Below are 24443 nucleotides of genomic sequence, written 5' to 3' on the forward strand. Positions count from 1 at the left end.
CAAGTTAGCATGCTTTTAGAATAACATGATAAATCCTATTTAAGATGATAAATGCATTTTGTGTCCCCTATCGTTTTTTGCAGGCAGCAGACTTACTCTGGGATTGCATTATGGTGTCTGTACTTATACTTCCTCTGCCTATTCATGCAGCCTCCCTTCTCTGCTGTATGTAGCAATGCAACAACTTTGAAACTTGAGTGTCTTCAATTCCCTCAAGCTGCAGAGATCATTTAACTCAGGCCTCCATTTACTGGGTAAGTCTAAGCAACTCCCAGAACTCCCAGGTTTCCAACAGAAGTGGCCCCATATGTGTTGTGAGGGCTTGATCCAGCAGCCTCCAGGACTAAGACAGAAAGTCACCTTGTGTCCATAGTCATGTTGTTGTAGGTGTGGAGTAAACACTCAGAGCAGAAGGTGCAAAAAGCAGAGCTCTGAAGAATATGTAAGGAAAAAAAAGTCATACTTGAAGCTTTAGGCATTTATAGGGTTATGCAAACACTATGCACATTTGACAAAAAACATCTAAGGTAATTCTGTGTCTTTTTACTTGGATTTAATCCTTTGCTTTGTCTTGTGACTCCTTACATTTAAAATATTTAGAAGGCAATAATGCTAGAACTTTATTTTTTCTCTCCATTGCATATTGCTCCTTTTCTTTTTTTTTCCTGGGCACAGCCCAGTCTTCCTTACAGTAAATACTAAGTACAGCCAGTTCCTTTGCCAGCAGAATCATTGCTTTCGGCAGGAGCTCTGTCACTGCTTCTCTGTTTGTTCCTTCCTCTTATTCCTCAGAAGGTTGGGGAAAAGCCATTTGGAGCACGGTTCACACTGCAGTGGGGGTCTCAATAAAGCAAAGAGAATGCAGTGCCTCTCTATTAAGTGCTGTATTTTTGGAAGACATTGTTGCCTTGAGCAGAAGATAAGCCAGTCACCATGTGCTTGTTGCCATACAAACATCTGTTATGCAGAGAAATTGCTGGCCTGCAAACCCTGGTTTTCTACCATCCTTTTCATTGCTGCATTGGCCAGCTGCAAAAGAATGAGTTATTAAATAGTTGATGTTAATTCATACTTTGCCACAGAATAATGTTAGAACTGAAAACAAGTTAAAAAATATATGCCTTACAGACATAGGGTGCACATCATCTGAGGGTAAGCAGAGAAATCTCTATTAGATTAATTTTGAGCAGCAGGGCTGGACATGCAGATCTGTACAATGACATTCACATATGAGTAGCCTTTACTTGCGTGGAAACCATCTGTTATGGTTTTGAGGGCAGTTTTGGCATTTCCCATAGCCTGGTGAATGTGAAGGAGCCTCTTCTGGCATGCGGCGTCCGAGGAATCTGCAGGAGGAGCAGACTTGCAGAGAGACTCACACAGTTCCAGGGAAAGCTGCCCATGATGGGGACATGAATAAACATTTCTGCTCTTCTCTGGATCACCATGTCCTGGAAACTCAGGTCTTTCTGCTGGGTTTCCTGAAATCACTCTTATCTGACCTTAAAGGAACACACAAGGGCACAAAAACATTACTATATTTAAAACTAGATGATTGCAGTCTTGCTTCTAGGTGACTTACAGACAGCACACTGCCTAACTATCTGTCAGGGCATTTTAAACAGTTCCCCAGAGCTGAAATACAGTCACTGACAAGTCCTGTCCTCAGGCTTGTTAACAAAAACATGGGAATTTATTTGAGGTGAAATCTTAATTTCCCAAATTCAGATGTATTCTCCTGTTAAGGTAGCTTTGGCAGCAGTGTCAGCTTAAGAATTTCTGCCCATGTCTGCTCACACTTGTTCCTCCACAGCAGCATGATATCCCTAACAAGCATTATTGCTTTTAAGATTGGGCCAAACCAGTAAACATTTAATTGCCTAAAACCCAATAAATACCCAGGTGGAAAAGGCAAGAATTAGGCCAGGGACAGAAAAAACCCCAATTCTTAAGCCAGTGTGGGTACCAGTACTACTTTTTCATAATCCTATGGTTTTGGGTAGCCCTTGAGTATAAAACCATAAATAGGACTTTGTAATCTTCTATCCTAAAGATGTAACTATAAAGCTGTTTCTGTGTCATGTGAAGTTTTGGTTGACTCAGATTCTTTTTAATCACATAATATTGGTTTTGCAATGTCCTACCAGGCAATGCCAGTCTTAAGGCTTTGTCAGCAGTACACAGATTATTTTCCATAGGCAATGGTATCTCTTTTTGTCAGACAAACAGGAGATGCTGAACCATCCCACCTTTGTGCACATATGCTGTTGGAGTACAGACCCTTTTGAGAACTCTTTCTCTACTTGGATTTGGTTTCCATGGCCAAGCTTTGGTAGCAGGTGGTTGCAGGGGTGGCTTCTGTGAGAAGCTGCTGGAAGTTTCCAGCATGTCCAGCAGAGCCAATCCCTGGCAGTTCCAAAGATGGATGTGGCACTGATCAAGGCTGGGCCAATTAGAAATGGTGGTAAGGCCTCTGTGATAACAGATTTAAGAAGAAAGGAAAAGAAGTTAATGCACATTTGTAATTGTGGCCAGAGAAGAGAGGAGTGGGAACGTGTGAGAGGAGCAACACTGCAGACCCCAAGGTCAGTGGAGAAGGAGCAGCAGGAGGTGCACCTGGCACTGGAACTGGGACTCCCCTGCAGGCCCTGGTGCAGCCCAGGGTGAGGCAGAGGCAGCTGGGCCCCTGCAGCCCAGGGAGGGCCAAGGGGATGCAGAGATCCCCCTGCAGCCCAGGGAGGGCCAAGGGGATGCAGAGATCCCCCTGCAGCCCAGGGAGGGCCAAGGGGATGCAGAGATCCCCCTGCAGCCCAGGGAGGGCCAAGGGGATGCAGAGATCCCCCTGCAGCCCAGGGAGGGCCATGGGGATGCAGAGATCCCCCTGCAGCCCAGGGAGGGCCATGGGGATGCAGAGATCCCCCTGCAGCCCAGGGAGGAGCCCCACACCAGAGCAGGTGGATGCCTGAGAGGAGGCTGTGACCCCATGGGAGGCCCCTGGAGAAGGCAGCAACCATGGGAGCAACCTGTCCTGGAAGGATTGAAGCCTGTGGAAGAGTGACCCACATTGCAGCAGTTTGCAGAAAGCTGCTGCCTGTGAGATGGACTCACATTCAAGAAGCGGTGAACAACTGTCTGCCGTGGGAGAGACCCCACAGAGGAGCAGGGGAAAGACTCCTCTCCCTGAACAGTGAGAAAAACAACCTGTTATGAACCAACCATAACCTGCATCACTGGGGGAGAAGGTTGAGCTGGGAAGGAGGGAGCGGAGAGGGGAAGTGGTTTTGAAGGGTTTTTTTTACTTCTTATTATCCTGCTCTGATTTTCTTAGTAATAAATTCAATTAATATCTCTAATTCTAGTCTGTTTTGCCAATGATGGTATTTGGTGGGTGATCTCTCCTGTTCCTTAAGTCATGAACCCTTCATTATATTTTCTCTTCCCTGTCCAGCTATAAAATGGAGAGATAGACAAGTTTTGGTGAATGCCAGCCATCCAGCCAGCATCAAATCAGTACACTACTCCAATGTACAAATGAACAAAATAAATGACAGCCACTACTAACTCCTGGTAAATCCAGTCTTTTTCACACATTATGAAAAATGAGCTAGTGTAGTGGCACTTTGTTTTGGTTAACCCTCCATTCTGGCTTCCTATCATTTTCAGTTCTGCTTTCTCCTCAGTGTTGTCCTTATTTTAGGCAATATTAGGAGCAGCTGGGGAAGTTTCATTTCAATCACACAAGAAAGTACCTGATAGATTTTTTGAGACAGTAGATGATCCTCTGTTACTTGCCCAGCATCTTTTAAAATAACCTAAAGAGCTAACTAAAGATCTTCTCCTTTAAAAAGTCAAAATAATGTTTACATCTCTTGAACAAATCTGCAGTACAATTCTTATCTGCTGAACTAAGAGCTGACATCAGTTTTTAAAAAGGGAAGTGATATGGTAATAGGGAGAGCAAGAAGATTCCTGAAAGTTGCAGAAGCTTCAGCATGATTTTACCTTAACTCTCTGTGGGCTGCAGCCAATGCCCATTTTGACTACTTAGAGGTGACACATGATGATGAGAGTGTTACAGGGAAGTGGTAAATATAGATTTTTTTGACAGCAAATAATAGAGAGGCCTCTGTACCACTGCTTTGAAACAATTGTGAACATTGTCCATGTGCATCAAATACAAAATACAGTTGTTGCCAATAGCAGCAAATTTAAAATAAATCTGTCTTTGGAGTCAGTAAAACACTATTTCAACAAAACAGAAAAAGTGTTTGTGCTGTAGTGGCTACAAAAGAGCTCTGATAATCCATAATAACCTCATTCTTCATTACCTATAGAATTAAATTATTGTGATCCACCCAAAAGAACACATTCGTCTTAAACAGAGAGAGCTAATCCCAACTGTGACATTTTGGTTGATCCAAAGAGCAATTGTGATGATCCAAATCCATATTAACTCAGCAGGTCACCTGATGCTACCAGTTTGGCACTCTGATGACATCACAGAAAACATACTTAAACAAATACACAAAAAAAAGCAAACTGTTCTGGTTTATTTGAAGCAAAACTGTATGTTGTGGAAGTTCAAGGGAGTCTTTGCTTTTTCCAGTGTGCAGAGATAATGGGTCCCATGGGGACTGTAGTTTGAAAACAATGTAGGCAGATGATTGCTAGTTGTCCATAATAATTCAGGTCTGGGGTTCATGAAAGCAATTTAAGCTTAAGTAGTATTTAAAAAAATTATAATCCTACTGAGGGAAACCCCAAAATGAGTCCAAGCTGCTTGTTAAAATTTTGATGCTGTAGGTATTTTTAAAATATTCTACTAGATTTATGTGGCCACAGTGCATTCTCAGAAATACAATAGTTAAAGCTGGAAGAAGAATAGAAAATGATTGCTATGTCTGGCAGTGTAGGACAGGGTTCATTTTTTTCTACTTAGAAATTGCTGTTTCTAAACTCTCAAAGCCACAGAACAGCTCAGCTCTAGGATGAAAGGCTCATTCATCTGTCATGCAGTAGGAGTTTAGACCTGCTGGATCCAGCTACATCGATACCCCTAAACATTTCAGGCAGCATCCTAGCCTCAGGCTCATCTGGGACAGTGCCCAAATATCATCTGGAGGCCTGGCCTGGGCTCAGACTGTGCCAGAAATAGAGGCAACAGCTTGGGTCATTGTATGCCATGCTTGTGACTTTGCCTTGGCCTCGTTAATGTCTTTATAGAGATTATTGTCCCTGGGGTTCAAGTATGCTGCCTCCTCTCATTTCAAGGAATGGCAAATAGTTCTCCCTCTCCAACCATTTCACTCTCCATTCTGCTTAGCCAGCTTTCATGGGTGCTCCTCTGATACACTTGGAGTACTGTAAAGGACAGGTTATGGAAATCTGGGACACTTAATAGGGAGTACTAGAACCAAACTTTATAGATTTGTACCAGCATCAGTATTCCTAGTGGCAAAGTGCTTTGCTGTTATACACCTACTTCAAAATCACTCCTTGTTCCAGTCAAGTTCAATTTTTTTTTTTACATTTTACACCACTCAAAATACACGACAGTCACGTTTAAAAATTATATGGATGAAGAAACAGAAGAAAAACCTACCTTACTTATAGTAAGAGTTAATGAGAAAGGTGCCTCTCTTTTCCTTATTCAGCTGACCTGTTGTAGGCTCTCTCTGAGATGGCTGTCAGAAGCTCCTTTTTTCTTGCACCTGCATCTTGTTTAAAATTGCATTCATAAGTGAGGACTCTGTACTAACTGAGCTTATTAGCTAATGTTGCCCTTGAAGTCCTTGATCAGTTCTGGACAGATATCATCTTTCTTCCAGAAGTCAACTTTACTACTCCTTTACTTGATTATATTCTGGAGTTTCTTTTGAAGCAGAATAAATATTTTTCCTTTTTCTTGAGAAGAAAATATCTCTTTGCTAAATCAGATGTCATCTTATTTTCTGGCCTTGCAAATTAACAACTATTTGCATCAGCAGTGGATAAAAGTATTCTGAGTTATTTGGTTGTCACCCTTTATGCATTATGACACCTGAAACTGCTTTATCTGTTGAATGCTACATTACAACTCAGTTTTGAACACTGATGCAAAAAATAAAGTTGTCTACATTCATACAGGCCATAACTGCCTCCTTACTGAGATATAGGTCTTTGGGGTCATATAAAGTCCGAGCAGAGTAACACCTAGGGCCACCTGAGTGATTTTGGGGTGGTGACTGAAGTGAATGAGCACAGCCTGGCTTTCGTGAACCCTCATGCTGTGTCTTCAGCACTTTAACTGAGGTTTCTGACTTTGTCATGGTACAATGGATAGACAATCACCCTTGATGAAGGTCAGGTTGCGAAAAATAAGTGGTCTTTCATAATCCCCAATTTTATATTGCTTTGTACAAAATATAGAGAATTATCTCAGACTCAAGGTTGTGCCTGAGAATTTATACACTTCTGTGTATTCAGTCTTCTTTCTTTCACAGTAATATACACACATGAATTTTATTAGAAGTCTGGTGAAACCTCAGGGGGACTATTATGTGCTTGTATTCTTTAAAAGAAAGCATGAGGTTAATGCCTAGTATGGACAAACTTGTGAAAATTTGCTGGTATTTTGGTCACTCTTTTGAATAACACAAGGAATCAACATATTTTTTTCCCTGTCTGAGTCTTCATCGGCCTGAACTCATTCTTTTGCAGGACTATCTAGTCTCAAGGTGTGAAAACCATGAGCAGAAAGTGAGTAACAGTACAGGTATTTCCTGAGAGTTTCACTTCGGCCTGTTAAACAAATGCATTTGTGTGAGTCCAGCTCCTGACAAGCAAACATCCTGTCCTGGTAATCAGAGCTGCTGAGTCTCCAAATTGGTTTGTAAGTCTAATAACATCCATCCTTCCCTGGAAACTAGAACACAGAATGTTAAAACTGGTGGTAGTTATGTCAGTCTAAAGAAAGACAGAAATTCCCAGATAACATTGCTCTTCTTACCCTAAAGTTTCAATTGGCTAAGAACAGAATAAAAAATGAACAGAATCCCTAAAATGAACTTAATAAATGCATTTTAAGAATTCAAAAATAGATAATTAATCATTAAAAAGCAAGAAATTTCTGCTTTTATTGAAAGAAAGTCATTGCCTTTTATGGGAGTAAGGAAGACAGCATTTTTTTTGTGTGGAGTAAAGCATATTTGGATTTCAAGGCCTGTGTCATACCTTTACGGCAGGTTATAAGAAAAAATTGGTCAATAATACAAGTGATTTCTTCTGCTATTGAGTCCTCTGTGAGCATCAAACACTGGAGGAAGATTAGCAGTTACTTGTGTGAGTACTGAGCTGCTGTAGAGGAGCTACCATTGGGATCCTCTCCAGAGAGCAGATTAGCACAACTGTTGAACATAACTCCTAGAACGTGATCTGCTTGTAAAGAAATATGTTGCTGCCTTGGAAGAGGGACTAATTAGATTTCAGCCTTCCTCTACTATGCCCATCAATTCTTTGCCTTTCTTACTTTCTCAGCAATTAGGGGCTTAATGCATTATCTTCATAGTTTCACATTTTCCCATGTCATTATTGGCCCAGAGGAACAGCTTAATGTATTGAACAGGGCAAGGGGTGTGCAGCCAGAAGAGAAAAGAGAACACACACAGTCACAAGTTAGGCACTGCCTTGCTGCATTTTTAGATGTAGCAAAAATGCATAATAAACATACTACCTGACAGAAAGTGCAAATCCTGTGTATGTATCTTAAATTTAATTCCTCAGGTAGGAACATCACACAGCATTTCCCACAGTCCAGATCCCTCTCCTAATTAATGGTGCCTGCAGCCTTTCCTTCCAGGCATGAGCAAGTGAAAAGAGAATGTAACTTGTGGTTAGAGCACTCAGCTGGGAAATAGTAAAAAAAGCATATTTGAAGGACTTGGATTTTGTAGGGATCCCAGGTCTGCAGGCATCCCCTGTAACTACCTGATAAATCAAAGCAGCAAAAGTAAGTGCTGTCTGTGCTCTGGGCCTAAGCAATCTCAGCTGTCCCCTTATTAGTGGGGTATTTCTGTGAATGCTTGACAACAGGATTTTCTGGTGCTGAAGAAAATTTAGTGCCACAAAATGTGTAAGCAACAGAAAGTTTCCAGGAGTGCAAGCTCAGGCCTACATAAGTGCCACTCTCTTGGATCTAGTCCTGATGTCAAGAGTGATGTAGTACTGGACTAGCCCAGGGAATAAACTTTGTTGGGAGATGAGAAAAATCTAGTTTGGAAATGGTCTTCGGAGAACAGCCTAACATACTTTGACCCCATCTGTTTTGGGATGAAGGAGCTCACACACAATTTAAGAGCACTAAGCTACTGGCTTGTGGTCATGTTAACAGTATATTTGCAGTAATTACTTACTCTTTTCTTTCCATATGTGAAGCATTGTAAGAAGACCTTCCTGAACTTTTTTTCACATGCCACTGCATTTCAAAGTCAGAGACTAATATTCCCCTGGCTTTTACCCCTTTTTTCATCTGCCATTGCATGGAGTAGGTCTTCCTCTCAGGGCAGCAGCTTCTCACAAAGGCAGGAAATTTCTCAATGACAGCAAATGTAGCTTTAGCACTCCACTTGGGCTATTAAGGAGGTATTGGACATAAGCCTAGATCCATCACTTTCTTCTTGACAGCTTTAAGCCAGTGAATCAGTCTTTCTGTCACTCAGGAGGAGAATTATAGAGTAGTGGTATCTTGGGCCTCACCCTCATGCTCATTACCTAGATTCACTGCAACTGAAGATTATCTGTTTTATCACTGAGCCTAAACCCTTACTCCTTCAAAACTTTAAGTCTTCAAAACAAGGATCTTTTATAGAAAAATAATGGGACTATCTTCCTCTGAATTTGGGATTTAGTTGCAGTTCAACTATTTCTTATACTTATTTTCAGCTCTTGTTTTAAGTTTTCTCCTAAATGCCTGCTTTTATGAGTATGAGCACTGCCTTGCACCCTTGTTTCTAATATCACAGCTGACCTCCATCAGTGGGTATTTGCAAACATATCTATCAAAATTTAAGGGGAAAAAAGGCAATAAATTGTTGGTAAGTTATATTTTGGAGAGAACAGCCAAATGTCAGATGGGTTTGGGTGTAATATCTGATTTCTGTCCCGGAAGGGTTGCCTTTTCTCTATAAATGTTTAACAATGTAGCATCTTCCAAGTGAAATTACACAGTGAGTGAGTCAAAGAGCAGTCAGATATACGGAAGTTAATGGAGTCCTTAACCCATCATCTTTGTGGCATGACAGATGCAGAACATTTCAACACTTATTTTTAAAGTATGCATTTCGTGGTAGTAAAGCGGTTTTCCTTCTCTGCTCAGGAGGACAGTGTATTCAAAGGAGATGCTTTATTCCATATTTTCAATGTGGAGACTTTTTCAGTGTGCATATGTTTCCTTTTTGCTTATATTGATTCCTCTATTTTTAAAATATTTTCTTTGTTTTGGTTTGGCTTTTTGTTTTGTTTCAAATATCTGACTTACATATGGTGCCTTTCTCCTTCTTCCTTGTCTCTTCCACTTTATTCCACCTCTGCCTTTCCCTATACTCTCCCCTCTATGTCCTTATGGCTGTATTAAAATTAGCATCAAACAATTGAGCTCTCCCAGCTTAATTCTCCCTGCTCTTTATTCACAGTTCACTCCTCTACACAGGATTTTTATATTCCCTTAAAAGAGAATAAGCAATAAAGATCTTTGTCTTCCTATCATCTATTTTTCTAGGTCATGGAGGTGAAGGCTAGGGGAGATATTATGAGAGACTCTTCCTCATAAACTACAGAAAAAAAATGGTACCAAGTGGTTTTTAGGGCATCATTGAAGGCAAAGTGGATATGTACCTCATCAGGAGCAGTTGTCCTGGAAAAGTGCCTGGCACAAACCTTAGACTGCTGGATTTCTTGCCATTAAATCTGTTTGTTTGATGCCCTCAGTGAGCTGCTGGGTAGAAGAAAGGTAGAAGGCATGGATGGGAAAAATCCCCACCCATGGAGCAGTGTCTCTGAGGGCAGGCACAGAGAGAGCGACGACTAGCAGGCACACCTGGCTGTCCTGGCCCTGCTTGCCTCTCTGAAGCCCAGGAGTCTTTCTGTCCATAAAGCTGACATTACATGTCCTTGACATTGCATTCAGCCCAAACCAGGAGAAGCCTGTGGACCTGCTGTGGGGATCCTTTCCTGCCATGTCTCTCTGGGATCCTTTTACTCGTTATTGAAGGTTGGTGAGCATTTCACTTTTTTCAAAGGGACCAGTTAGTTTTTCAAAATATTTTGTTCTGCTTTTCTACTTGAAGGAGCATCTGTTTTCCTGAGTTTTAACAAAACCAACCATGCAAAGGAAATCATGTTGAATTATAGATACTGTTGGTAGAAACAGGCAATTTAATAGGAAAATAAATAATTCCATCTATATAAGAGCTGTAAGGGGAAAGATAAAGACCTTATTCAAACACAAACATCACAAATAATAGGAATGGGGTTTCAAAATATTATTGGCAAAGGAAATTGCTTTTTCATACAATAATAGACATTCCCCTTCATTTCCCCCCAGTTTTCCAAAGCAAGGAAACTTATATCTATCTAGTTAAAATTTAGACAAATTGGAATGCTGCGGGTTACTGAATATGTTGGCCTGTGAGAATAGCTGCAGAGGACGTGGCACATTGTATGTTTTAAAGAGAAGGGCTTTTATGAGTGTAGCAGAATAAATATTGTGGTGGTGACCTGACTATATAAAACAATCTTCTGATATGATTTCCCAGAAGAGATGCTCCTCGGTTATTCTGATACAGAATTTTTTTCAATTTGCAAAACTCTTCTTAGACTAGCAGCTCTGTAAAATTCAGCTCTGGAAGAAACACGGCTGAAGAGCCACAAAGCTGTGATGAAGCTGGAAGTTCCTACATTAAAACTGTGTAAAATCATAATCATTTCCAGTGACCTTTATGCAGAGGCACCAGTTCAATTTGATTATTAACATGAACTTGACCTTTTCTTCAAATTAATTAGCATAAATCCTCACACTTCATAAGAGTTAAAGTCTCCATCTGAAGCCTTCATGACAAAGACTCTGTGATACATTAGGGACCTAACTTTTCCCACTGTTGCTCCTGGAGAAACAGTCATCTAACTTAAAGGCTTTCTGCTAATTAATTCTTCTGCCTGACATTCTGAAACAGGGAGGATGAAAAGCCCTGCCCTAATGAGCCAGTTGCTGAAAGCTGTGTCTCTCTAAAATATCCCAGGGTTTTTTGCTGCAGCTAAAATGTGTGGCACAGCTCCTCAGTGGTTTGGACCTGAAGTTCTGTTCTCTTGTCCTCTTTTATCAGCCATAGAATGTCCTGTGGTGTCACAGCTGACCCATGGAGAAGCAGTGCTCTTTCATTAAAGTGCCAGCTAGTTTGTCCTGGAGGTTGGCTCCTCAAACTTCTTGCCCTTACTCCATATCCATGCATTATCAATATCTCTATGTTTTTGCATACCAGCACCATGTCTTGGTAAAAATCAGCAAAGACATTTCACCACAAGACTCTGTCTTCAGGCCCATCCTCTTTCCTTAAGAAATCTTCTGCCTCCTTTCATGCCCTGGAGAAAGGGTGGTCTTGCACACAATAATATTACATGCTCTTTATGGCAGACCAAGAATATTTGTCCACCCATAAAAAAACAAACTAAAACCCCAAACTGAATATTTCCTTCATTTGTGTGTAACTAAATAGATACAAATCTATTACTTCAAAACTAATAAAAGAAAAATAATAATTTCAAAATTCTCCCAGGACCTTCCTGTTTTAATGATCTCTCCAGCTATTGCAGAGACATAAGCTGAGTATGAGGTTTATCAGAGCAGGTAGAGTACAGCATGGACATTTCCCTTGCAGTTATGAACCATGTTGCATTGTACCCAAGGACATTAGACTTCCAATTCACTTCCAATTCACTTCAATTTCCTCTTTCATTGTGAGAATTTGTTTTAATATATTGTGTTCTGCTTCCAGTGGTCAGAACACCCACTTCTTTCTCAAAATAACATTCTGAGGTTTTCTTTGGTCTGAATTTTAGCCAACCTTTTACATCGCTGTAAAAGGAGATTCTAATGCTTCTTAGGAAAGGCTGGGGGGAATTAAAAATCAAATCACTACTGCTATTCCTTATTGCCAGAGGTTGCAAATACATGTGTAATTGCATTTGCCCTACTGGAAGGCAGTTATATGAATATTTGAGAGCTTATTTTTTTCTGTTTTGACATCAGGAGTGCATACAGCAGCATATAAATGAGATACCACATTGAAATACATAATTATGCCATGTAAGCTGAATAGTTTGAACAAATACTTTTCCTCAGGTATGCTTTTATTTTCATATATATAAACCTTTTCTTATTTCAAACATTTTATCTTCTTTTACCCCTTTTAGTTGAAGGGTCTTCAAATTCTTTTGTGAGATAAATAGTAATTATTGGATCAACACAAAGGATAGTGTGATAGGGTTTTGCTTATAAAGCTCAGTGCTCATTGGCAGCGTTTGTTTAAACTTTACAATTACATATATCACAGTAATCAAGTTTATTGATAACTTCAGTGAAATTTCAGGCATCTTTCATTCCATTATATACAGTTGGATGAGAAAATCTAGAATGTCCAGACAATTATCCAATCATTGAACGTATTTTCCAACATACTTTAGTGGGATAGATTTGCTAGTGATTTAACCACTTTAGTTTTTTCCTCAATAAATGTGTCTATTACATGTAATTTAGAAAGAAAAGAAAATGAAATTAGTACTATGGAGTGACATTCATATGTTACTTTCCCAGAAAGAGTTTTCTTTTGCAAACAAACCAAATTTTTCATTGATTAATTTAATTCCATTAAATCTACTTAATGCTTACTCTACTCCTATTACTGAAACATTACTTAGTCATGATAAATCTGTCCTTGTAATGTAGAACCATTAACAAAAGAAAAACTTTTGTATGGTAGAGATGTCAAGAGGTGTTCTGTGAAGTCTGATTTTCAGCTCAAACTTCCTATTTTTCATGCTGCACTGGAATTTAGATAGAAAAGAAGTAATTGTGGCTAACCCTGAGTTAACCAAGGGAAGCCAGTTGATGTAATCTTTTTGAATTTCAGTAAAGCTTTCAATAGTGTCGCTCACAGTGTACTGCTGGACAAAATGTCCAGCACACAGCTGGATAAACACATCATGTGATGTGTGAGCAGCTGGCTCATGGGTTGGGCGCAAAGAGTTCTAGTGAATGGGTGACATCAGACTGGTGACCTGCCACTACTGGGGTTCCACAGGGCTCCATCCTTGGCCCTGTGCTCCTCAACATCTTCATAAACTACTTGGACATAGGAAGAGATATTGAGCAAGTTCAGAGATTATACAAAATTGGGAAGAGATATTGACTCCCTTAAAGAGAGGAAGGCCCTGAAGACAGATCTCCACGTCAGGGCAATCACCAACCAGATGAAGTTTAACAAAGACAAGTACCAGATTTTGCACCTTGGATGGTCAATGGAAATGAGTCAGCAGTGCCCTGGAGCCAGGAGGGCCAACCCTGTCCTGGGGGCATCAGGCCCAGCATCACCAGCTGGGCAAGGGAGGGGATTGTCCTGCTCTGCTCTGCTCTGGGGCAGCCTCACCTCCAGTGCTGGGGGCAGCTCTGGGCACCACAAGGTAAGAAAGACATTAAACTATCAGAGAGTGCCCGAAGAGGGCAACAAAGATGGGGAAGGGCCTTGAGGGGAAGCTGTGTGAGGAGCGGCTGAGGGCACTGGGTCTGTTCAGCCTGGAGGAGACTGAGGGGAGACCTCACTGCAGTGACAGCTTCCTTGGGAGGGGACAAGAAAGGGCAGGCACTGATCTCTGCTCTGTGTGACAGTGACAGGACCCAAGGGAATGGCCTGAAGCTGTGTCAGTGTGTGAGGGGGCTAGGTAAGGTATTAGGAAAAGATTGAGTCACCATCCCTGGAGGTATTTAAAGGATGTGTAGATGTTGCATCTAGGGACATGGTTTAGTGCTGTATTTGACAGTATTGGGTTAATGACTGGACTCCTTTTTCCTTTTTTTTTTTTTTAAAAAGGGAAAAGGTGTTTTCCATTCTAAATGATTCTATTATTAAATCACAATTTATGATCTGGGCTTTTCCAAAGGAGTGATGAACAGGGAACACAAAGGCTTTTGTGTGCTAATATGATTACTGGGGAACGTTGCTGCTCAGTACCCTTTATGTTTTGTTTATCATATGAGGAGGCCCTGCTTTAACTTCTGTACTATTTAATGATGGTTGGTTCTGCTAACTAGCAAAAAAAGATGGATGCGAACATATACATCACAGTGAAAACTTAGGGAGGATTTTTATGGACACATCACAAAAGAACTATACTGTGTTGGGTTTTTTTCAGAACTGATTTATTTCCAGTAGGTCTGCTGTTTCTGTCATTGGCTCAGCAGGCAGAGGCTATCAGATTATGTTCCTGAAGTTGCACTCAGTTGTGTCTTCAAACTGCTAAATTCCAGTATACATAAAGTTTATGCTGTGAAACGAATTGGTCCTGCTTTTCTCCTTTCCAGTTTAGCACAAATAAAATTTAAAAGGAATTGAGAGAAACGTCCATCGTCCTGGAACCAGTGCCTAGTTAGAAGAAATTGACTTTATTGCAAATTGTAGCTTATTCTACATTTGCTTTTACATATTTCAAACAATTCAAACAAATTGTGTGCAAAATTTGAAGACTGGCAGTTTACAGCAACTTTTTTATTGTAGATCGCAGTGAGCCCTCAAATGGAATAATTCATCAGGACAGCCTTCTATATTTATATTTCTTCTTTGTAGGAAGAAATAATCTGTTTTATCTCATCACAATACAGCTGTATGGTTATGTATATTTTTCCTTATGACAACATCGGTGATATCACTTAAAAGGTATTTGTTACTTAACATCACAATTATACCAGAGTTAAAAAGCAAGAGTTGATGCACTAGTACTATAATAATTCTATTCTTCATTGCCACAACTGAAACGATTTCTATTACACTCTTGTTGAGATAGTATTGCTTATTTGGGGATGTTTGCATAATACATGCAAAATTGCACTGCCCACTGAGCAATTAGCCTTTTGGCCTGTCTCTCTGTCATATTAGTGTTTTAAAAGTGAGTAACTTCTTGCTAGGCAGCAGGCACTGCTTAAGGGCTGCTACTGCCCCTGTGTGCACATACATAATGCAGAGAGATGCTGTTCATACTATTGCTGCAACTTCCCTGACACTGCAGGCAGAGAGGGAGGGGCAGCTGGCTATTCTGCATTAACAAAATGAAAGGCAGTCAAGCAAATTTCTACTCTCTGTGGTGTATTAAAACATCCATAGCAAAACTATAATGTGTGATTTAAATTTAAAAATAAAATGCAGCACTAGATTGAAATTGGCATGCTCAGAAAAGCAATCTGCAGAGGTAAAATATGTGAGCAGGGTGTGGCAGGGAGTGGATCTATTTGTGAGCTTGCACAGTGCCTACCAGTGTCTTGGCTGAGGTTTGTGTACTCTAATATTGAATCTGATGCCAAGTTCTACACCAGCACATCGCTCCACACAGCAGCACAGATGATTATATTTTCATTTGTATGAAAAACTCTGTCTGAATTACTGATCAGAACTAGGGCTGACTCATCCCTGAAAATCTTTTTCATGACATTTTCCCTAAGCATTGCACCTGAGCATCTCTCAATTACTGCATAGGCTTGAAAGGATCCCTCTGCACTGGAAAGATGGCCCCAAATTAAATGAAAAACCTTTCTGTAAGGTTTGTCTCTAGCAGGCAATAAGTGCGCTCTCCTGCTTAATTAAAACTCTTCTCTCCTAAGATTTGGTGCTCTACCATATGAGACTAACATAACAGCAATCAGCAATGTACCCTATGAAAAAATATTTCTTTAAACTATTCCTATCATTTCCTACTGGCATTTATTTTGCCACCAAAGCAGTTTGGAAAAGAAAATCCTAGGTTAAGCACAAAAGCATTAAAGCAATGATCAGCAATCTGATGAATATACTGCTTTTTATTCTGACTAAATAAAAAAAAGTTTGTATTATCATAGCAATTTTTGTATGTAATGAGTTCAAGTCAGATTTTTTTTTTTTTTTAGGTGTGTGTGTGTGTGGTTGTCATGGTTTAACTCCATCAGGCAACTAAGCAGCACACAGCTGCTTGCTCATTCCCTCCAGCATGATGTGGGGAAGAAGATTCAAAAGGTAAAAGGGAGAAGACTTGTGGGGTGAGATAAGAAGAATTTAGTAATTGAAATAAAACAAAACAATAACAATTGTTATTAAAGCTATATATATCATAACGATAATAATAAAAATAGAAAATAACAAAAAAAAAAAAAAAAAAAAAGCCCCACAAAAGACAAGTGAAGAAATTAAAAACAATTGCTCACCATCAAGCAACTGATGCCCAGAGAGTGCCTGAGCAACTTTCCCCCTAGTTTACATGCTGAACATGATGCCATAGGGCATAGAGCCTCCCTGTGGTCAGCTGGGGTCAGCTGTCCCAGCTGTGTCCCCTCTCAAGTTCTTGTGCACTCCCAGCCTACTTGCTGATGGGATGGGTGGGGAGCAGCCCTGCTCAGCAATAACAAAAACATCCCTGTGTTATCAGCACTATTTCCACCACAAATCCAAAACATTAGCAGCTAAGAAGAAAATTAACTACACTCCAGCCAAAACCAGACACAGGTGCCAGGGGTTTGCCTCTAATATAATCCCTTTCTTTTTTATAAAACTATCACATACTGGTGTAATGATTGACTGGAGCTTTGAAGAGATGGACTGAAAATTTAAAACTCACTGTGATTATTCAGCTCTTTTGCCTGCTTTTAAGTACAAGTCCTGATTTCTACTAACCAACCACTTGAGCAGTTGGGCAATGCATTGAGTTGTTACTCTGTCAGAGGTGTGAGGCACTTGATCACCATGGAGACAAATATGGCTACACATGGTGTAGGGTCCAGTTAATTGATTAATACATTCCATATTAAAAAATTTCAGTTTAAAAAAAAAAGGTACTGGAACATCTTCCAGGGCTGTTGCTAGGGAGCACAGTTGGAACAAAAAAAGTGCATGCAAAGGAGGGACACAGGTATCATGTATCATAATTATTGGAAAATTAGATTTCTGGAACTAAACCCAAACCTTTGAAAGAACTGATGGCTTGGTTGGATCCAGCTGAGGAAGTATCTTAGGTCAATCACCACACAGATTAATTCCTTAATAAAGCTCTACTATGCTGTGTAGACTTAGCTTTTCAACAGTGTTTGAGAGAAGCCAAAGGCTGTTCAGGAGACTTTTGCTGTTAAGAAATAGTGAAGGAGGACACCAGTGATGTTGCTTTAGCTGTGACACCAGCTCTTCCCACAGGTGGTGAATGAGCACTCTGCTGATGGACAGATTGAACCCACACATTGCTTGTTAAAGGTGTATCTGGCTATGGGCTAACATGCTATAGTGCTTGCATCAAAAAGTGTTTATGTAGAAGTTACAAAAATTGGGCAGCCAGCAGTTGTTCAAACCTTTAGAGGTATTTATTTCATGACCCAGCTAATAATCTTCAGCCAGAATGGCAAATGCTTTCCTCTATGGCAGTCTCCAATGGGGGATGGGCAATGAGTGTTTATAAGTAGGAACAGCCTAGCCTGGTATACATATTCTATGGGGAAAGTGGAGTTATCAGCCAGTTTTCAAAATTTCTGTACAATTTTTCTATCTGAAACAATAAATTTGATTGTATCTCAACTGCCAATAGCCATCTGATTGCATTATACAAAATGCAGAATCCAAGGTGTCTCTTGACAGGAGTTCTTGTGGCTCGGCTGACTAGGTGAAGCAGAAAAAGTTTCTCTGAGCTTTACAATGTTAATAAACAAGCAGATGCATCTGGCAATAACCTTTAGAAAACAGCCTCTCCTTCCCAACTTTGATGTCTTTCTGAGCTGACAGTACGGTATCTGCAAGAGGTATTTCTTTTCCCTGGTTTAGAAAAATGAAATAGTGTTTCTAAACATGGTTTATAATTGTTGAGGGGAAGAAGGTCCCCAAGGAAATTAAGTATCTCACTAGGAACATTGTTTTCTACCTAACAGGGAGCTTTTGTCACATTTCTTCCTGTTCAGGAAGACAAGATCGCCATGCTGATCCAAAAAGTCCTCCTTGCCACTAGCCTGAAAGTAAAAGAGATCACAGTGTGTTTATGAACTTAAAAATATTGAAACTGCCAATTGTTACCAACGTGGTTTGGCTCATTTTAATCCTTATAACTTACTCCTAACTCGCTGAGAGAGCAGGGCAGTGCTTTTTTCTCTGTTTTTCTTGAGCAGAACTGGACTATGGTGATATACATACAGAAAATCTGGTGTGATATGAAAAGGGTAAGAAAAGTTTTTTTTATCTTGAATTAAATTTGAAAAGATGACTCCTTGTTTATATGTTTTGCCAACCAATCAGTCAGCTTAACCTGTGGAGACTACACTTTTTAGAAGTGTTTGATAACCTTACTGGTAAAAATATACAGTAACAGCGCAGCACAAAATCCTGGAACACAAAGCAGTCAAGAAAATTTGGTGTGCTTTACAAATACCAGAACAATTTCTAGGCAAGTATTTTCATGTTATTGTGACATAGTCCTATTTCCTGGTACAAATGGAATTACATGAAAAAGATGATTCACTCAGAATATTTGAGCATTAAAATTGTAGCAAAGACTGGCTAGGCTGACACTTGTTTAAGAATTCCAGGAAAAATATACTGAAGAAGAAAAGAAAGAGAAGTTGAAGAAAAGGAATCAAGATTTAAAGTATGGAGAAGCTGGCCAAGAATATATTTTTTCAACACTTTTATAAAGTGTGGGGGAAAAGATTAATGAACAGTTCTGCTCTTTAGAACCAAGAGTTTAAAAATAGCCTGGAAGACAGAAAAAGGGAAGAATAGGAAGCAAACAGCATGGAATTTATTTCTTCACCTCTTTGTGTTAGGTCTTGCTTTCCTGTTTGATGCTTGCCCCTTGCCTTGTGCTTGCCCCTCACCACCACCATGCTTCCCTGGGCTGCAGCTCCTGGTGCTGGGCCTTTCTGGACCACCACCCCTTCCTCAGAGGGAACGAGGGAGGACCCTGTACCACGACAGTCTTGCTGCTAAGGGCGGACCCAGGTGGCATCTCTCTGTATTCCTCTTGCCATGGAATTTCTCCTGGCATGGGATCTGAGGCAGAAGATGGTCCCCAGAGCACAAACAGAGAAAGGTGTTTATAAAAGTGCTGCAGAAGAGGAATTTTGGCAAATAGAAACTACAAAGAAATTCTCTTGCTGAACTGTTTGATACCAAAGATTAACTCTGCCCTCAAAATCCACCAGATGGATTATATAGCCTTCAGTATTAAAGAATCTTAGAGCTAATTTAAAATTATTTTTGAACCAGCATAATTTTCATCTTTCAGCTCATCCGAGAATTTTCTAAAATGAGGATGTTTCTGTATCTTCTGCTTTCCAAAACCTTTCAGTGATATATATCTCTAATACTCCACAAAAATGAAATTTTCATTCCATTTTTGAGCTGCAGAGAAAGGAAAGAAATGTATTCACTATACAGACTCTGAATAACAGAAACATTTGAGTGAGCACCTAACTGTTATACATCAATACCTGTGGCTTGCATCATGCATTTCAATCATGCTCTTATTTAATTATTTTTTTATTCCTCTTAATGGGCTTGCTGAGCACACAAACAATTAATTTCCATCAGCTCTTAAATGCAGTGTTTCCATGTAAATTTCTAAATACAAAAGAACACACGGAAGCACCTGAGTTGAGTGTTTTGAAATGGATGTGTGACTTTCTGTTATTCAGCTGAGATTTTATCTTCCTAGCAAACTATAGATTTTATCACCTTTAGGACTGATGTTAAATGAGGCACAGATACAATCTTTAGAACCTGACTGACTACTAAACAAGGAGGGAAGAGGTAGAATTTCAGGCAAATCTGGCAAAATTAGAGCTGCACTGCTCCCACCAAAAGACCCACTGTAAACATGGCTTCCACTTTTTATTTAATTTGGAAGAATCTTCATTTACCAGCTCCTGCCATTTACCAGGCACGTCTAAGACACCTCAAATAACATTGTCTGCCTATTTTTTTGGCAACTGAAATAAGGTCAACACTGTCAGTAACAGGACGGTGGACACCAAAGTCTTCATGTAAAAACCCCTACACACCTTTGTTTTTTCCTCTTTTTTCCCCCTTTATTTTCATCTTTTTTGTTCTCTCCTGCTTCACTTCCTGCACTAAAAAATGTCCTTCTCTGACAAACTTATTCTTGGTGCTGTGTTCAACAAAGATATTAAAACAGCCAAAGTCCAGGATCAACTGTCATGGTATGGAAATGTTGTGCCCATAGCAAAAGGACTTCATTTAAGTTTGAAGCAACCAGAATTTATCAGAATATATTTGTATCATTTCAAGAGCTTCAATACCTTTGTCTTAGTCTCCAAAAAATGAAAGTCCTAGAAGTATATTGTATTCCCCCATTTATTTGTATAAGAAAAACTGAAATGCTTAATTAGTCAAAATTAAATAATAATAATAAAAAAAACAAACGAAAACTATATTCTATGAACAGTCTAATTTACTCCTCTAGACAACTCATGTACAGCTGGGCTTTGACCACCTGCTCTTCCTAAATTGCTTGGCTGAAACATGTGTACTAACATCTGAACTAATCCACCATTTAACAAATCTGTATAAGCCAAATCCTCCTGGAAACCATTTCCAAACATATCATAAAACTGTAGAATGGCTTGGGTTGAAAGGGACTCTAAAGATCATTTATTGCAACTCCCTTGCCAGAGACAAGGACACCTTCCACTAGACCAGGCTGCTCAGCAGGAAGCAGGGAGCTGAGAGAAGTCTGTGTGGTTTTACAAAGGGAAATCATGTTTAAACTGCCTCATGGTCTCTACAAAGAGATTTCTGGCTGGTGGATGAAGGCAGAGCAGTGATGTTTTTTGGCTCAACATAAGCAAGGCTTTCAATACAGTTTTCTGTAGTTTTCCATAACATCTACACAAACTAGCGAAATATGGGATAAAATTTGTAAAAAGTGAGGAGAAGCTATGCCAGCAGGTCAAATGAGGTGATTCTTTCCTTCTATTCAGAACCAATGAGACACCTCTGAAGTACCAGGTCCAGGTTTGGGCTCTCTGGTAGAAGAGGGACATGAGCATGCTGCAGAGAATCCAGAAAAGGCTGAACAATAAAGGGCTTGAAGCACATGATGTCTGAGGAGAGGCTGAGAAGCCTGGGGCTGTTCAGTCTGGAGAATAGAAGGCTCAAAGGGATGTTATCAGCAAACATGTATAAATACATGAATGGTGGGGGGACTTAAGAAAATGAAGCCAGGCACTTCTCAGTGGCATCCAGTAATGGGCTAGGAGTCAATGGAATTGAAAATTCCATTTTAACTTAAGAGAGAGACTTTTACCTTAAGGATGGTTGAAAGCCAGCAGAGGCCTGAGAGGCTGAGGAGTCTCCATGCTTATAGATAGTCATAAATGGCCTGGAAAAAGTCCTGAACAACCTGCTCCAGCTGATTCTCTGCTCTGAGCAGTGCTGTTGGACTGCTCAGTCTCCAGGGGTTCCTTCCAGTCTCGGTGATTCTGTGATTCTGAGCTGGAGACTATCTGAGATTGACAAACCTTTTGCAAGCTACATTAGAGGATGAAAAGTGCTTTGTAGCCATACATGGCTTAGGTTGCTGCTGACCTCCTGACACCCCCATAGCAGGACATAGTTTCCAAACACATTGGTGGTCCTTCATTGTTCAAATTTAGCCACCTAAAGCTAGTGATGTTTCTGCCCTAACTGCAGAAGCCCAGTTTCGCTCTTACATTTGATATTTTCTGCAGACAAAGTAAGGTAAAGAATAGAAAAATGTACACAAAAGTCATGATATTTTTTCCTTTAATGTGAAAGCTGTATCCTCATGCATGTGGTCGTGTTCAAAGCAACAGTCTGAAATTCAAGACTGTGGGGAGTACTAAAGTCAGCTGATTTTTTGGAATATATATGTATATATATTTGTTCCAATACCAGATGGATAGAGTTATGGTTCTTGCTGTGCTGACTTTCTAGGCTAATGAAAACTGTTGACAAAGGATTTGTGCCAGTTTTGTGACAACCTGTGCAGCAAGATTTAACAGTTTTATTTGTTTTAGATTAAAGGAACGTTTCTTCAGAAAAAATGTTTTCATTTAAACAATATAGGCAAAGAGGTTTTCTTTTATGAGATATTTATTTAGCAATTTGCCTGCTGAGAATTTTCTTCCAAATGATGCCAAATATGCAGCAATGGGAATTGGTCTCTTTTCTTTCCATGGACCAGGAAGAGTGTGGGGGCTTTCCTGTCAGTTTTCACATGGTGTCAACAAGGTCATCTTCCACTCTGAAGTCTGTCAAATCACATTACCCTATATATAATGCTATGCCTCTACAGAAAGGAGATGTCTTGTACTGACAAACTCTCCCTAGATGCTCATGTTCCCATCTTCTTACCAACCACTGAGTCAGGATTGAATTTCACTAGTGAAGTATGGAGAGACCCTCCCCCCTCTCCTTACCTGTTTGCCAGCATAGCCCCCTACAGAGGCAATACCCACCATGGGTTTGTGGCTGATAAGGTGAGACCATCCCTTTTCCTCCCTCTTCTCCCTTCTCTTGTGCTTGCTGGTCCATGGTACAGCATGACCCTTCCCTTGGCCATTTTCTTAAACATTCCACAATACATTTTACACAATGCCACAAGACCCTTCCAAAAGAGTGAGAAAATTCTCAGAAGTCTCCTGAAATATCCGCCAGTGCTCACAATTATAATGTTTTCCCTCCTTGTTTGTTACACTGACCCTCCTCAAGGCTGTCCCTGAGCAGCTCCATTAATGGTCACCAATCAGTACCCAAAGAGCTCTGGTCATCATTATGGTCACTTTCCTTTTCCTTTCCATCTATCAATTTCCTTTCTGCTTTTTTTATTCCTTTTGTACTGAATAGTCCTTAGCTAAATAACAATAAATAAGACGCTTGCTTCCACCTACCCTTAAAAAAATTATTGTATGTGTAGGTCCGTATTGGCCTCCAGCACTCAAAGGAGAACAGGTTTCCTGCCCTTTGGAAGCATTTTCAGTCACCCACACTGTGAGTAAAGGTACTTGCAGTGGGTGGGTGTCCTGTAGTGGCTCCTCTGAAAAAGGACAATACTGAAGGTTGGATTCATTCATAAGGGAGTGGATTCTTCACACAGCCTTGAGAACCGTGCAACACAAGATCCACACCCCACTAAGTATTTAGCATTTGAATCCATAAAGAGTGCTTTGCTCAATAGTTATTTCTGACCTTAAAATTCAGCTTTTTTAAGCTGCTTAGCTATAACACTAGCAACACTGGTTTTCTGACTAGCTGGTCGCTAAAGACCATTTAAAATTCAGTATTAAATTAAGGGCACTTTGTAGATCAGTTCTTTGGATTTCACACTGAAAATGTACTACTAAATGTTAGTGCAAAGGTTATAAGTTATAATAAAAGGTTGAGAGAATCCATTCAGGTATTAACATTTATATAGTCTCTGTCTGGGGCTCTGGGATAAAGCAAGCTTTGTACCAGAAAACTAATTGGTAGTGAGAAACTGATCATGCTTACTTTGTGAATGTGACTTAGGTCAAAGTGCCACTGCTTCCTGTAGGAAATCTCTCTGGACAGACAAGCCCATACTTTATGTATCTGAATTCATAAAATATTGGCATTTAATGTATCTACCTATAAAAGCACACACTGAGCCACAGTGTCAGTACAACAGCCTATGAAGCATAAAAGCTGCAGCCACAGAGCTTATAGTTGTCAAAAAGATGATAAGCTCAGATCTAGCAGCTTTGCTGCAAAATTCATTCAAGGACGCCTATGAGCTCACTCCTGGATAACTGACATTTGAAGGGATTTCATTTTGCATCCTAGTTTCAATTTGAATATAATCAACTTTGCAGGAAAAGAGGGTTTTTATTAACGTGTACTGCAAGAATAAGTTGTCAAAGTAAAAGCAAGAGTTTTCAGGAAACTGAGGGCCTTTATTTATTTTTTAAATTTTTTAAAGTAACTGAGTTGCATACCTTTGGTACAAAAGAAAACAAATTTCAATTAATTATGCAGATTACCAAGAGACAACTCAGACTGCACCTGCATTTCTGTGCTCAGAGCTTCCCATTGCAGCATTCATTCCTTTGGTTTGCTCCTTTCAGTCCAGCTTCAGGACTCAGTTCCAGGATCTATCCCATTTTTATGACAAATATCTGTTAATAAGATGAACAGAAAGAGATG

Source organism: Melospiza melodia, chromosome 3, assembly GCF_035770615.1.
Source record: "Melospiza melodia melodia isolate bMelMel2 chromosome 3, bMelMel2.pri, whole genome shotgun sequence".
NCBI classification, from domain to species: Eukaryota; Metazoa; Chordata; class Aves; order Passeriformes; family Passerellidae; genus Melospiza; species Melospiza melodia.